The following is a 15,258-nucleotide window of genomic DNA, read 5'->3' on the forward strand; positions in this document are numbered from 1 at the left end:
AATGACACGTTTCTCTAGAACACAACCGACTTCTTTAGCCAATGACAACAGCGATTGCTGTTAGCTGGAGAAGCATTCATTGTCTCACAGTTCCGGGTTGTCATTGGATCATTAAACAACAAAAAAAGACAGAAATCGCCAACTCTCCTGTTACCCGGTGAGTTCCAACAGATAAGGCGAAGAGCAAGTGCAATACGGCTGTGAGACACTGCATTAAGCTAATATTCAACAACAAGAAGGAGCAACGCAGCTTTTCCTGTTACTTAAATGTGTAAGCTGTGGTAATGTTTCTGCCCGGTTTCGAACCGGCGACCTATCGCGTAAAAGGCGAACGTGATAACCACTACACTACAGAAACTCCATTGGGAAGAAGCCCAGTACATCTGACTACAATGCAGTTCCGCAACAGCATTTTTGGGTCTTTGTTTTGAAGAAATGGAATTCGGCTGTTCTCATTAGGAATGCTGGAGACAGACTGATCAACAATGTCATCATCAAATGTTACAGCAGGTTGGATGGTCATTAGATCATCTCTTCTGTGCCCGTTTCCTTTTTAAAGAGGAACCAATCCGTCTCAATATACTTCTCTCTCTCCATAAGCCTAATTTTTCTCTACTTCAAGTAACTGTCTGATTCACTTTTGAAGAAGGAGTTTCTGCAGAATCCATGCACAGTTTCCCTTAATTAACAAAGTTTCCCCGACTCAGTAACATGAAGATTTGGACTTGGGTTCCTTCCAGTCCCTCGAGGGGTGGATCCGAATCCCAGCGCTGCCACAGTTTAAGTCATATACCCATTTTGGGGAACTTTAGGAATTCCCTTTCGGAGAACAAGAGGAGATTCTAGTTTAATATAGGGCGGGTTGTGAATGTTATTTTGTTTGGAAAAATGTGGAGAGGCCATATAAATATAAATTGTTGTGGGGGAAAGGCGGGTGTGTGGAATTGGTTGAGTTGTTCTTCCAGAGAGCCAGCATAGGCACGACGGGCCGAGTGACTTATTTTGCAGCCATTTCTGATTTGACAAGAACACATCTGAGCTCGAAAGCTGCTGTTAGTCGTGGCTGAATGTTTAAGGTGATGGATTTCAAATCTATTGGGGTTTCCCCTTGTAGGTTTGAATCCTGCTGACTACAGTTCTCATTATTCCTCATTTTAACCAGGTGCCACCAACCTCATCCCTGCGGCCCTGTGAAACTGACAAGGCAACACACGGCAGAAATTCATCACTGAAAGTAACTGACACACATCAAATTCTGCCACTTTCATGTCGCATCTTTTAACTTCCTGTTCTCCATCTCAGACATTTCCAGGTCTATCAAATGTCATCCACCTGGAACTTCAGCCTCCACCTTATTTTACTGAATATGGTCGATTTTCCGTACGCTTAAGTTAATAGGTGGCTCCATAGCTCAGTGGTTACAGCACTTGACTTGTAAGTCAGGGGGCGTGAGTTCAATCCTCCCTGTAGAACCTATGGGTAACCTTCAGCTGAGATGGCGAAGTTATGTGGAAAGCTGAGAGACTGCAGAACAATATAAAAGAAGCAATTTCATTTAAGTTAAAACATTGCGGATGTTGGAAATCTGTATTAAAAACAGTAAATGCTGGAAAAACTCACCATCTAACAGCATCTGTGAAGAGAGAAACAGAGTCAATATCTCGAGTCCTTGTGACTCTTCAGAGCGAAAGAGAAGCAGAAATGTGATGGTGCTAATACTGTTATATGAGGGGTTGGATGGAGCAGGTGGGAAGGTCAGTGAGAGGTGGGGGCTCAGGAAGGGTTGACAAAGGAGTCAGGGACACAAGACAAAGGGAGTGTTAATGACAGCGGTAAGGGCGAAAAAAGATACTGATTGTGGCATAAAGGCAAGAAAGCAGAATGTGTGAACAGCAGAACAAGGATCAGCACTCTGTGAAAGAACAACTGACAGTTGGCCCTTTAGGGGCCTTCCTCCTCACTTTCCAAGGGCCAAAACAATCCTTTCAGGTGAAGCAGTGCTTCACTTGCACCCCCTTTAATTTGATCCACTGCATTCGCTGTTCCCAATGTGGTCTCCTCGACATTGGAGAGACCAAACGCAGACTGGATGACCACTTTGTGGAACACCTTTGGTCTGTCCGTAAGTATGACCCAGACCTTCCTGTCGTTTACCATTTCAACACCCCACCCTGCTCTCAAGCCCACATGTCCGTCCTTGGCCTGCTGCAATGTTCCAGTGAAGCTCAACGCCAACTGGAGGAACAACACCACATCTTCCGATTAGGCACTTTACAGCCTGTCGGACTGAATATTGAGTTCAACAATTTCAGACTGTGAACTCTCTCCTCTAATTTCACCCTTTTTAAAATCTCGCTATAAAAATGTATTTTTATTTTTATTTACTTATTTTTATTAATTTATTCATTATTTTATCCCCCCTTTTATCCCCTTTTCTATCCTTTTTCCCCAATCACCGCACTTCCCCCCACCCCAGCCCAAAATAGAGCCATCTGTTACTTGTTCTATGTTGCTCTTTCACAAAGTGCTGACCCTTGTTCTTCTATTCACACATTCTGCTTCCTTACTTTTATGCCAGTATCCGCACCTTCTTCAGCCCTGACCACTGCCATTAACACTCCCTTTGTCTTGTGTCCATGACACATTTGTCAATCTCTCCTCCACCCCCACCTATCACTGACCTTCTATCCAATCTCGCCTGCTCTACTCGCCCGCCCCACACCGCCCCCCTCCCCGCCCCCTCCCCGCCCAGCTTGAATAGCATAAATTCTATCACTTTCTATTTCTTTTCAGGTCTGCAGGAGAGTCATACGGACTCGAAACGTTAACTCGGTTTCCCTCTCCACAGATTATGTCAGACCTGCTGAGTTTTGCCAGCATTTTCTGTTTTTATAATATATAAGAGGTGATTCGCTAACAAGATGACAGACGGAGAAAAATGTAGCAAAGTCTGAAGTTACTCACTTGGTCGTAAAAATAGTTTGAAAAAACAACAAAGCAGAACATGTTTGAAGAGGTGAGAAACTTGTGCTGATGTTCAAAGAGACTTGGCTGTACCTGTACAAAGAACACAGAAAGTTGCATCAGTCTCTGCAGAACAATTGGTCAGCGCGTTCGGCTGTTAACTGTAAAGTTTGGTGGTTCAGAGGCGAAGCCGTGAATATTTTTCCCCCATCAACATTCAGTGTCACTCAGATCCGGGTTGTCAATGGCGGTAAGAACATTTTCCACAAATGTTGCCAGTTCCACTGTTCTTCAATGAGTTTCGATTCAGGAAACTTTCGGCGTGTAAAGCAAATTTGATAACTACTAGACGACAAAAACAACACGCAGCTCCTTGCAGAACGACGTAGAATGTCAAACTGTGCTGTCTTATTGCAATTCAGAACCTTGGTTTGTGGAGGTACAATTTGGCTGAAAATCTTAGCCATGCGGCAGAGAAATTGATCTAACATTAGAATCATCAGATGACACAGCACATCAGCAGCTCATTCAACACCTCACACATGTACGAACGGCCTGACAACAAATCCGTCCCAATCTTTCTCTCTTTCTTCCAAGCCATGCATTTTTCAGAATATCATTCGAAACCTGGAGAAGTATAAATGTCACATGGTTTTGAGATGATGCATCCAGTTACTATTTAACAACAAACGGGAACGATGCAACCTTTCCTCACACTTAATTCTGTTAATGCTTCTACCCCTTTTCGAGCGGGGAAACTTTCCGTGTATGAGAGACCGTGATCCCTATTACCCTACACAAACCCTGCAATGTAGCGGAGAAACTTTCCGTGTGTGAGAGACCGTGATCCCTATTACCCTACACAAACCCTGCAATGTAGCGGGGAAACTTTCCGTGTGTGAGAGACCGTGATCCCTATTACCCTACACAAACCCTGCAATGTAGCGGAGAAACTTTCCGTGTGTGAGAGACCGTGATCCCTATTACCCTACACAAACCCTGCAATGTAGCGGAGAAACTTTCCGTGTGTGAGAGACGGTGATCCCTATTACCCTACACAAACCCTGCAATGTAAAGAGCCCAATTTAACACATAGAAGGCAGAGAGCCGGGAATTTTCAGATTGGAAAGCCGCAAGTAGTGGAGTGCCACAAGGATCAGTCCCAGGGACTCAATTATTTACTATCTATATTAATGACACGGAGGAGGGGACGGAGTGTAATGTATCCAAATTTTCTGACGATACAAAATAGGTGGGAGGTCAAGTTGTGATGAGGACCTGAGGAATCTTCAAAGGGATATAGATAGGTTGAGTGAGTGGGCGAAAGTTGGCAGATGGAGTTTAATGTAGGGAAGTTTGAGATCATACACATTGTTAGGAAGAATCAAAAGGCAGAATATTATTTAAATGGAGGGAGACTCCAAAAAAGTGCAGCACAGAGGGATTTGGGTGTTCCTGTGCATGAAAGACAAAAATGACATGCAGGTGCAGCAAGTAATTTTGGCCTGTTTTGCTCGTGGTTGGAGTTTAAAAGTCGGGAAGTCTTGTTAGAGCTGTACAGGGTGTTGGTGAGGCCGCACCTGGAGTCTTGTGTACAGTTTTGGTCCCAAATTTAAGGAAGCATATATTAGCATTGCAGGCAGTTCAAAAGAGATTCACTAGGCTGATTCCTGGGATGAAGAGGTTGACTAATCAAGAACTGTGAAGCAGGTGAAGACTTTATTCATTAGAGTTTAGAACACTGAGGGGTGATCTTATTGAAACGTGCAAGATTCTGAGGAGGTTGACAGGGTAGATGTTGAGAAGATGTTTCCACTAATGGGGGAACCTACAACTAGGGGACATAGTTACAGAACCAGGGGCACTCATTTAAAACTGAGATGCGAAGGAATTTCTTCTCCCAGAGGATAGTGAATGTTTGGAATTCTTTACCCAAGAGAGTTGTGGAGGGTAGCTCACTGAGAGTATTTAAAGAGGAGGTAGATAGATTTCTGAAATATCGGGGATTGAGGGCTATGAGGAGCTGGCAGGAAAGAGGAGTTGAGGCCTGGGGCAGAGTAGCCATGATAATATTGAACAGCAGGGCAGGCTTGAGGGGCCGAATGTCCGAATGGCCGACTCCTGCTCCTATTATTAATGCTCTTCTGTTCTTATGAAACGTGTCTCTAGTGAAAGAGGTCTGAAACAAAAATAAAAGGCCCAGGTAGCATAGATAAGCCACGTGGTGAGGCTTGTGGGCAGCTTTCTTGGTGTTCTGGTGGTCAGGATTCAGCACATTCACTGCTGCGGTCCGGGTTTAATTCCCAGTCAGGGAATGGAGATTTACTGACCTCGTGCAAACTGTTAAAATGAGTCTGGGTTGTTTCTTGCTGAAAAACAGAAGACGCTCATCTCTGCCAGAATCAGTGGAGTGACAGCTGGAGTTCTGCCTCAGAGCTGGAAATGTCACCCGTGCAACAGGTCGAGAACAAACATAGAGGTGAAGATAGGGAATGAGAGAAGGTCTGTGATAGGTTGCAAAGCCCTAACCAGAGAGATGTTTGTGCAAGGCAAAATATAGCGGAAATAAGGGAGGCTTTACTGTTTCCACCAACACAAATACCTCCCAGATCTGGTTCCATATCTCGTGTTAAATGAGAAGAAAGCTTCTCGCTGAAGCTTCCACTTTTTAGCTGCACCTCCTTCCAAACATTGCAAACTCCCCCTGCACCTTCCATCTTGAGATTTTTCTCTGTGACATTTTGACATGAAACTGCACAACCAATGTGAATAAAGTTTCTGATGGGAAAAATATGTTCATGCCCTTGGGGAACTGAACCACATTGACACACACAGAGGAACAAACACAGACATATACACCGAGAGTGACAAAGGGCAAGGGATTATCTCTAAGGAGAGACAAACACCCAGAAATCAAGCCTGACACCAACCTGGTTCCGTTTTTGTTCCATTTCTCGCTGCAATTTTTGTGAATGTTTGCAGGCGAATAGACATTCGAGAACGCTGGAGGTTTTAGATGGTTTTATTCAACTTATTCGGACAATTAATTGTGCAGATACACTGTAAAATTCAGGAATGATAAGAAGCGTAATTCGCAGGATTCCAGCCTACCTGTGGAGGTCCCAATGCATTCAAAACATGCCGCCTTAAACACTCAGTCACGAATCCAAGCCCCAGATTTGTATTAATGATGTTTGTATAAAATCATAGACGGCTACATCTGACGGTCATTCAGCATGTCGACTCTCTGGAAGAGCAAGTCAACTACTGTAATTCCGCACCCCGCCTTTTCCCTCCAGAAATTCATATTTATATCGCCTCTCCTCGTTCTTCCCATCAAAATAAAACACCGCACACTCCGCTGGTGTCTGTCGACCTGTTGGTTTGAATGGGGCTGCTGCAGATCCCAAACGATACAGTACCTGACCCTTGGCAGTGGTGGGATTCGAACCCACGCCTGCGTAGAGACTGGAACCTTAATCCAGCGCCTTAGACCGCTCGGCCACACTACCACGTGACCTAGTGCTGCTCCTAATTCCCTTCACTGATATTATCATCGAAATAGAACAGAAGCAAAGGAGCAGAAATAGGTCATTGGGAAACTCGAACCAGCTCCGCCAGTTTATCAGATCATCCTGCACTTTGTAACATACAGAAATCATCTCCACTATTAACTTCATTATTTCAATGTTTCACTATTTCAATGCTTCAGATTATGTGTTTTATTCCCTGTGGTGACTGTGTGTGTTTGCTCAATGAAATGTTGGTAAAAGGTATCGACTGAGGAAAATGAGGAGATGATTGGTCAGAATAGACATTTGTTTTCAGAAAATTCGATCCGAAGTCAACTATTTTTAAAATTTGAATAATTGTAAAAGAATTCAGAGTCCAACCCTTCATCTCAATGAGTCAGGGAATCTTTGTTAATTTTCACACACTGAGCAAGGACACGGCAGCAGCTCCTGCGCCTCTTTCAATATTGTTTCTCTTAACTCAGAGTTTTCAAAAGGGAATTGGACAATGACTTGAAAGGGAAAAAAATTCAGGGTTATGGAAAGAGACAAATAAATTGAGATTACCTCGAAAGCTCTTTGTGGAAAACTGACATGGATACTATGGGCCTCTTGTACAGTTGTGCCTTTTGATGATGACATTATTGGATCAGTCTGTCTCCAGCATCCCCAAAGAGAGCAGCTGAATTCCATGTCTTCAAAATAAAGACTCAATGTGTTGCCGCATGATGACACCGCTTAACATTTTACTGAGACCCATTGAGCTTTTCTCCTGTCCCCTGTTTCTGCAGGGCAGTGGTTATCATGTTTATCTAATATGTGAAGAATTGCCTCGTTCGAAACTGGCCAGAACCATCATCAAAACTTGCAGATTGAAGTTTGTTAAAGACAGCAGGATGTGGTCATGTGTCCTGGTCACTGTTTATCTTTCGATCAAGATTATAAGATCTGCGCATTGTCAAGTCCCTGGCTTTGGGTGTTTGTTGAGCAGCGATTGGCTGCCGTACTCCCTGCATGAAAACAATGACTCTCCTTCAGAAAGTACTTCAATAAAACCAAAATACTGGAAATCTGAAATAAAAACATAAAATGCAGGTAGAACTCAGCAGGTCTGAGAGTGTCTGTGGAAAGCAAAACCTGCTGAGTTTCTCCAGTATTTTCTGTTTTTATTTCAAAAAGTGCTTAATTGGCTTGAAAGTGGTTTCAGACATCCGTTGGTCAGGAAAAGCGCTGTATAAATGCAAGTCTGTCTTTCCTTAACTATCTTTAAATCCCAATCCTCTGGTTACTGACCCCCGTCAGTGGAAAGAGTATCTCCCTCTCTGCAACATCCAGCCGCCCGTCCCCACTGCCCCCACCCACATTATTTCGAACAGCTCCATGAAATCTCCACTTAAACTTCTTTGCTCTGAAGAGAACAATCCCGGTCTCTATAATCTCTCCACAAAACTGAATTTCCTCATTCCTGGACACGATGCAAGGCAATTGAGATGAGATTTTGGAAAATATTGTCAGTTGGCAGGTGGGAAAATGGAGAAGGAACCAAAACAGAAAACCCAGTCTCCAGCTTTGTGAATCTTTAGAAACTCTTTGGGAACCGGAATTAGAGGAGAATGAAGGGTGAACTGTCTGACTGACCGGAGACAGTCAAGGCACCTTTCCCTTCTTTAAGACGCTGGAATATTGACTCTGATGTTATCAGTGAAATGAACTGATCTGAGACATTGACAGCGTTCTCGTTACTGCACATCAGGAATTCAAACCTAATTTCGGCTTCGGGACAATGAGAATATTTGGTAACAGTTAAGACATGCAAAGGATCGAAGGGAGACGGCACCAGTTGTAGGGGAGCTGGTTCCCGGTGACATGGATGTATCTGCAGTGGGTTGGATCAGACTGTTTCCATGTATCCACAATGAATGCCCCACTCTTTATTTTGGAAGAGTAAAAATGATAGAGAATTGTCATTCCAGTAGCAGCAATCTGAAGATTTAACTCACTGATACCCTGGGTAAAGTCTTCATCAGTCTCTGTGGCGCAATTGGTCAGCGCGTTCGGATGTTAACCGAAAGGTTGGTGGTTCGAGACCACTCAGAGGCGAAGCTTTTACTGTTTTCTCACCATCGGCATTATCACACAGTTCCGGGCTGTCATTGGCTACTTGCGCTGAAACGAAAGACCCCCAAAATTTTGCCAGTTCCACTGTTATTAAGTGAGCTCCCAGGTAAGTGCCTTTTTTCGAATATTAATTTCAAATATAATGAGAAAACAATTAGACATACCATGTACCGATATCTAGCACATTGGAATTTTATGAAATTTATTACATTGGATTGAAACAAACCCATCAATGATTCTCTCTTCCTCAGCTCCACAATGAGTAAGACAGGGAAAAGCAGAAAAGCAGCAATATTCCGGCCCTGCACTCTCCAATCACCCGCTGCCAGCAGAAAGCGGCGACTGCAGATTCCATCAGCGGGTTACTGCCCATCCCTGGAACGCAAGATACTCCAACCCGGGCCAAACTTCCCAAAACGCCGAGCACAGGCTCAGGAAAACATAGGTAGATTATATCCCGGTCACTAAACCTCCGAGCAGCATTTACAGAATACCCGAGTTAGTGAGTCACAAATAAAAGTCACACAAACTTTCTAAATGTTTTCATTGTAAAATTCCTTCATTTTATTGATAAGTTAACTGTTGTGAATCTGAAAATGTGCACCATGGGATTTGTGTTACTGAGTGACGTTTTTCCATTGTTTGTCCGTCAGGTTTGTAATTCAAATTGTGTTGGATATTGAAGCGATCCTGATTTCAAAATGAGGTCACAAAACAGCTAAACATTATATCCAGAAACAAATCCTGAGGAAAATGGATCATAATGTTTGGAAGGAGGTGCAGCTGAGAAGCGGAAACTGTGAATGATGTAATTGATGAATGAATGAAAAGCATTGGCTTCTTGGTCAATCACCATAGCCGACTGGTTAAATGGATGGTTCTAATTTCCTTTGGAGTCTCCGCAGGTAAATTCAAACCTTACCGAATGTTCTTCTTATTATTGCTGATTTCAACCAGGTGTCCACAGAACTCCCGGATCAATGGAAGAAAAAATATCTAAAAATTCTCCTGATTTTTGGACTCTAAGGGAATGAAGGGCGATCGGGATTGGGTGAGAAATTGGTGTTGAGGTTGGGGATCCGCCATGATCTTGTTAAGTGACGGAGGAGGCTTATGGGGCCTTATGAAGTATTCCTGATTCTTTGCTCCTGTTCTATTTGAGTAGCAATACCAGCCAAGGTGATGGGCACTAATAGCTTGAGTTCGGTAGATTCGCTCTAGGTGGTTGAAGGTGTCACTCTTCACTGAGTGGTGAAAACGATGTTTTTAAAATCCACTGGGGTTTCCCGAGGAAAGTTCAAATCTTACAGACTGTGCTTCTTATTATTGTTGATTTCAACCAGGTGTCCACAGAACTCTCGGATCAATGGAAGAAAAAGCATCCAAAAATTCTCCTGATTTTTGGACTCTAAGGGAATGAAGGGCGATCGGGATCGGGTGGGAAATTGGTGTTGAGGTTGGGGATCCGCCATGATCTTATTAAGTGACGGAGGAGGCTTATGGGGCCTTATGACGTATTGTTGCTGCTTTGATTCTGTTCTGTTTCAGTAACAATGGGCAGTAGCATCCTGAGCTCGGTAATTCAGCTGAGATGTTGTAGGTGCTGGTTTAAGGTTTCACTCTTTATTGAGGCGTGGTTTCTGGTCCCACTTCTGCTAAAATTGTGCTGTTGGTCGAAAAGGTGCCAGCTCGCAGTTAGAGCAGGTGTGTGCGGTGTTTCACTTTAACAGGAAGAACGAGGAGACACAATAAAAATATAAATGGCTGTGGGGAAAATGTGGGGTTGTCGAATTAGCTAAATTCCTCTTCCATATGCTGGCATGGACAGACTGGGCCGAATTTCCTCCTCCCTTGTTGTAACCATCTATAATTTTATACCAACAACACTAAACCCTCCATAGGACCAGTCATCGTGGCCGAGTGGTTCAGGTGATGGAGTCCAGACCCAGTTAAGGCGATGTGGAATAGCATCGTGAGCTTGGTAGCGCAGCTGTAGTGGTTGTTAATGGTTTAAGGTCTCATTTTTATTGAGGCGTGGTTTCAAATCCCAGTGCTGTTAAAATTGCCCTATTGGTCGAAAAGGTGCCAGCTCACAGTTAAAGCGTGTGTGTGCCGTGTTTCACTTTAACAGTAACACTGAGGAGAGACAATAAAAATATAAATGGCTGCGGAGAAAAGGCGGGATTGCTGAATTCCTCTTCCGTGAGATTGCACGGACACGATGGGCCGAATGTCCTTCTTCTCTGCTATGGCCGCCTATAACTTTATACCAACAAAATTACCCTCTGCAGAGGGGCAGTCATCGTAGCCGGGTGGTTAGGCGATGGAGTCCAAATCCATTGGAGTTTCCTGCTTCTCATTATTCCTGGTTTTATTCTGTGACTACAAAGTTAATTATCGGTTATATTGAATAAAATCCATCAAAACAAGTGGACGTTTTCCTACTTCTGTTCATTCACGAAACCTGCAGTGGAAATGGAGCAAAACTTGGTGTCATGCTTGCTTTCTGGCAGTTTGTCTCTCCTTAGAGACAATCCCTTGCCCTCTGTCAGTCTCGGTGTTTATCCCTGTGCGTGTTCCTCTGAGTGTGTCAATGTGGTTCAGTTCCCGAGGAGGTGAACACATTTTTACCATCACAAACTGTATTCACATTAGTTGTGCCACTTCAGATGAAAATGTTACAGAGAAAAATATCAGGATGAAAGATGCAAGAGGAGTTTGCAATGTTTGGAAGGAGGTGCAGTTAAGAAGTGGAAGATATGAATGATGTTATTGATGAATGAGAGGAATGTATTGCAACCTTGGGGCTTGTGTAGTTCGATTACATTCTACACTTTGAAATTCAGAACAAGCTGAGGCTCCAGGTGGAAAGCAACAGTTGTCTCCATGTATGTTGGGATATGAGATACATATGTTATGTGTGTCCGACTAGTTCAACTGGTAGATCAAAGTCTCTAAATCTCAGGGTCGTGAGCTCGCCGCACGATGAGTGCAGCTTCTTTGAAACAAATAACCACCAACCTCTGTTCCTTTGAAACTGGCACAAGACGGATTTTCACCACTCATTCAAAGCACTTCCATGTCACATCTCTTTCTGTCTCACCTCCAGCTCTCTCCGCCCTTCCAGGAGCTGTTTGACCACACACAGTCAGTTAGTGCGAACGTAATACACAACTTGATCGGTTTACAGATAACAGGCTAAAGAGACACCAGGATCTTCCTGATTCTCCCAGGTACTGATTACAGGAATGTGCACAGTGCCGATTATCCACAGTCACACTCTCCTTCCAGTCTTGTCTACGTTGTTCAGCTTTGAAATTTCTCGTATTTTCGCACTGGATTTCATTGTGAAGAAAGCAGAGTTGTGATAAGCTTATATTGTTCAGCAGATATACTGCAAGAAGTTACATAACAGGCTGATGGTAACAGTGCTCTTTGGTCGCGGTGAGCTCCACTGAAGGATTGGCACCAATAATGTGTCGTTCAATTAGTCTTGTGATTGGTTGATCCATCAGGAGTGATATTTTTGTCAATGCAAACAGTAGGCACCAGAATTTTCCCTTCTCCCACCCATATTTTGCCTGGCACCACCATGCCTCTGGCCAGTGCTTTGCAAACAGCCCTTCTCTTGTCCTTCTTTCACTCCGCTTCTATCTTTGTTCCCGGCCTGTTCTAAGTGTGATATTTCCAGCTCTGAGCCTAAATTTAAACTGATTCTGGTGGAGCTGCTAAATGTTTTCAATCAATAAGTAATTAATACTCATTTTGACAATTCCACAAGATCAATAAAACTGCATTCCCTGACCGGGAATCGAACCCGGCCCGCGGCGGTGAAAGCGCCGAATCCTGACCACTAGACCACCAGGGAAACTAGAAAATTTTCGTTTCCGTTTCATTTATTGACGCTGCTTTTATCCATGTTTCCATTTTAAATGCAATGAATTCTTCAGTCAATTACAACAACAGTTTCTGTGAGCTGGGACATGAAATTGACAGTGAGGTGAAATATCCCCACAAGCTGCTCATGTGTAACTGTCAATTCCTTAAACCCACCAACCTGATCACTGCGGCTGTTGTGAAACTGACAAGGGAACACATGGCAGACATTCATCACTGAAAGTAACTGACACACTTCTAAACACTTTCATGTCGCATCTGTTTCTGCTTCTGCCCCTGCCTCGCCTCCAGCTCCCTCTGCCCGTCCAGCTCCCAGGTCAATTAGCTGTTTGATGCAGACACAGTCAGTTCATGAACCCAAGCTTTCCTTGGAAAGCAGGGACAGAGATTGTGGGACCCAAGGATTTTAGAAAGAAGGGGTTTGCAGATGACATGGTAAAGATAATCTGGGATCTCATCTTCCTGATTCTCCCAGACACTGATGACAGGAATGTGCAGAGTGCCGATTATCCAGAGTCGCAGGCTCCCTCCAGTCTTGTGCACGTAGTTGAGCTTTGAACCCACTCGCAAAAGTGGATTATAAAATGGCAGAATGAGTGTGAAAGAAGTGGTGTTGGGAAATATCAAATTATAGAAAGTTACAGCAAAGGAAGAGGCCATTCGGCCCTGTGTGCTGCTTTCAAAGAACTCCAAAGAAGAGTCACACGGAATTGAAACATTAATTCTTTTTCTCTCTCCAGAAATATTGCCAGACATGCTGAATTTTTCAAGAATTTTCTTTTTTAACTCAGATTTCCCGCATCCACAGTATTTTGCTTTTATCTCTGGGTTTCTAGCCCAGTGACAATGCCAATACGCCATCTCCTGAATGCTCTGATATGATATGGACATGTTTTCCCGAAGGAAGTGCTGTTAGTAGCGGACGAGTGTTGAGGGCGATGGTTCTGACATCCATCGGGGTTTCCTCAATGTTGGTTTGCTGACTGCGGTTCTCATTATTCCCGATGTTGACCAACAGAATTAGTTATCGGGTAAATAGAATCAAACAAAAATTTCCGCGCTTTCTTATTTCCATTCATCTGCAAGGATTTGCGAAATCTGCAGACGGAAATGGAGTAAAACTGAGCGAGTTTGGTGACATCCTATCTTTCTGGATGTTTGTCTCTCCTTAGCCCTCTGTCACTGTCGATGTATTTGTCTGTGAGTGTCCCGCTGTGTGTGTCAATGTGGTTCAGTTCCTCGTTTTTAGCAATCCCCACTTTATTCACCTTACTTGTGTGGCTTCATATTAAAATCGTACAGAGAAAATAAAAACCGGTTTAAAAGGTTCAGGAGGAATTTTCTTTCTGTATTTCTGAGTGGAGACTGTTCAGTTACTAAGTGTCCGTATGTTACAAAGCGGAGGGCGATTGAAATTTTCACTGAGCAACATTTAAACAGACACCGAGTCCGTGTGGTCGAGTGGTTAAGGCAATGGACACATCGAGAGAATGAATTTGTAAATACAAACAGTCCAAAATGATACCCCTCGGACATTAGGAACTGTATTTCTTCTCGAAGCTGTTCCACGTGTGACATTTGCAGCTCTGATGTAAAACTTCAACTCTCACTCCACTGATTCGGGCGGAGCTCTTGTGCGTTTCCGTTTTCAATCAATAAGTAAATCAGGCCTGTTTTAACAGTTTGTACCAGATCAATAAACCTTCATTGCCTGGCCGGGAATCGAGTCCGGGCCACGGCGGTGAAATGGCCGAATCCTTACCTCTAAATCACGAGGAAAGCTGTCTATAACTCTTGCAACGTGCTTTATCTGGGCCACATTTGCCATTTTTCAGACACTTTCACCAGAGGTGTTTTTAAGGGGTAGCTGCAGTGAAGGATTGGCACCAATATCGTGTCGTTCAACTGGTCTGGTTCCAAATCCTGCTCAGGAATTTAAGAAAAGCTTTGAGTTTGCTCAGTGTCTTGACTTCAAAAGCGAGAATGTAAGAAAGTACATTCCCCCAAGCGTGTAATAAAATGTCGGAATGACTGGGAAATTATGCTGGGAAACATAAAATTATAGACAGTTACAGCAAAGAAAGAGGCCATTCGGCCTGGCGCGCTGCTTTCAAAGAGCAGTTGTGATTGGTTGGTCAGGAGTGATATTTGTGTCAGTGTAAACAGTCGGCAGTAAAATCTCTCACATTACCGCGGCAGACATTCATCACTGAAAGCAACTGAACACTTCAAATTCTGCCGCTTTCATGTCGCATCTTTAACTTCCTGTTCTCCCTTTCAGGCATTTCCAGGTCTATCAAATATCATTCATGCAGAATGTTGTCCTGTTCCTCGTTCAACTAGGAGACTTACTGTGAGTGGTATGGTGTAGTTGGCTTCATAGCTCAGTGGTTTAGAGCACTGGTCTTGTAAACCAGGGGTCGTGAGTTCAATTCTCACTGGGGCCTGCAATTAACATTTATGAAATTTGGCAACAAGGTAACTTTTGAGCAGAGCACTGTAAATCCAAAATCAAAAAATACCTGGAAAAACTCAGCAGGTCCGACAGCATCTGCGGAGAGGAATATAGTTAATGTTTCGAGTCTGTATGGCTCTTCAACAAAACCTGTATCGGAAGGTCATGTCAGTGGGCAACAAGATGGCAGATGCAATTTAAAGTAGGCAGGTGCGATTATGCTCACTTGGTTATAAAAATGAGAACAACAGAATGCTTTTAAAATGTGAGAAATCTGTAAGTGCTGATGCTCAAAGAAACTTGGCTGTGCTT

The 15,258-nt window shown here is 43.6% G+C and overlaps 5 non-coding genes across 5 annotated transcripts; 2 read left to right on the forward strand and 3 right to left on the reverse strand.

Moving 5' to 3' along the window:
* Nucleotides 1–285: 285 nt before the first annotated feature.
* trnak-uuu (transfer RNA lysine (anticodon UUU)) lies at nucleotides 286–358 on the reverse strand. Its single transcript has one exon. It is a non-coding gene; the product is annotated as a tRNA-Lys (tRNA).
* A 6,036-nt stretch (nucleotides 359–6,394) lies between these two features.
* Nucleotides 6,395–6,476, reverse strand: trnal-aag (transfer RNA leucine (anticodon AAG)). The gene has a single exon. It is a non-coding gene; the product is annotated as a tRNA-Leu (tRNA).
* A 2,026-nt stretch (nucleotides 6,477–8,502) lies between these two features.
* trnan-guu (transfer RNA asparagine (anticodon GUU)) lies at nucleotides 8,503–8,576 on the forward strand. The gene has a single exon. It is a non-coding gene; the product is annotated as a tRNA-Asn (tRNA).
* Nucleotides 8,577–12,390: 3,814 nt separating this feature from the next.
* On the reverse strand, nucleotides 12,391–12,462 carry trnae-uuc (transfer RNA glutamic acid (anticodon UUC)). Its single transcript has one exon. It is a non-coding gene; the product is annotated as a tRNA-Glu (tRNA).
* A 2,402-nt stretch (nucleotides 12,463–14,864) lies between these two features.
* On the forward strand, nucleotides 14,865–14,938 carry trnat-ugu (transfer RNA threonine (anticodon UGU)). Its single transcript has one exon. It is a non-coding gene; the product is annotated as a tRNA-Thr (tRNA).
* The last annotated feature ends 320 nt before the right edge of the window (nucleotides 14,939–15,258 follow it).

Source organism: Cetorhinus maximus, chromosome 23 (genome assembly GCF_964194155.1).
Source record: "Cetorhinus maximus chromosome 23, sCetMax3.hap1.1, whole genome shotgun sequence".
Classification (NCBI taxonomy): Eukaryota; Metazoa; Chordata; class Chondrichthyes; order Lamniformes; family Cetorhinidae; genus Cetorhinus; species Cetorhinus maximus.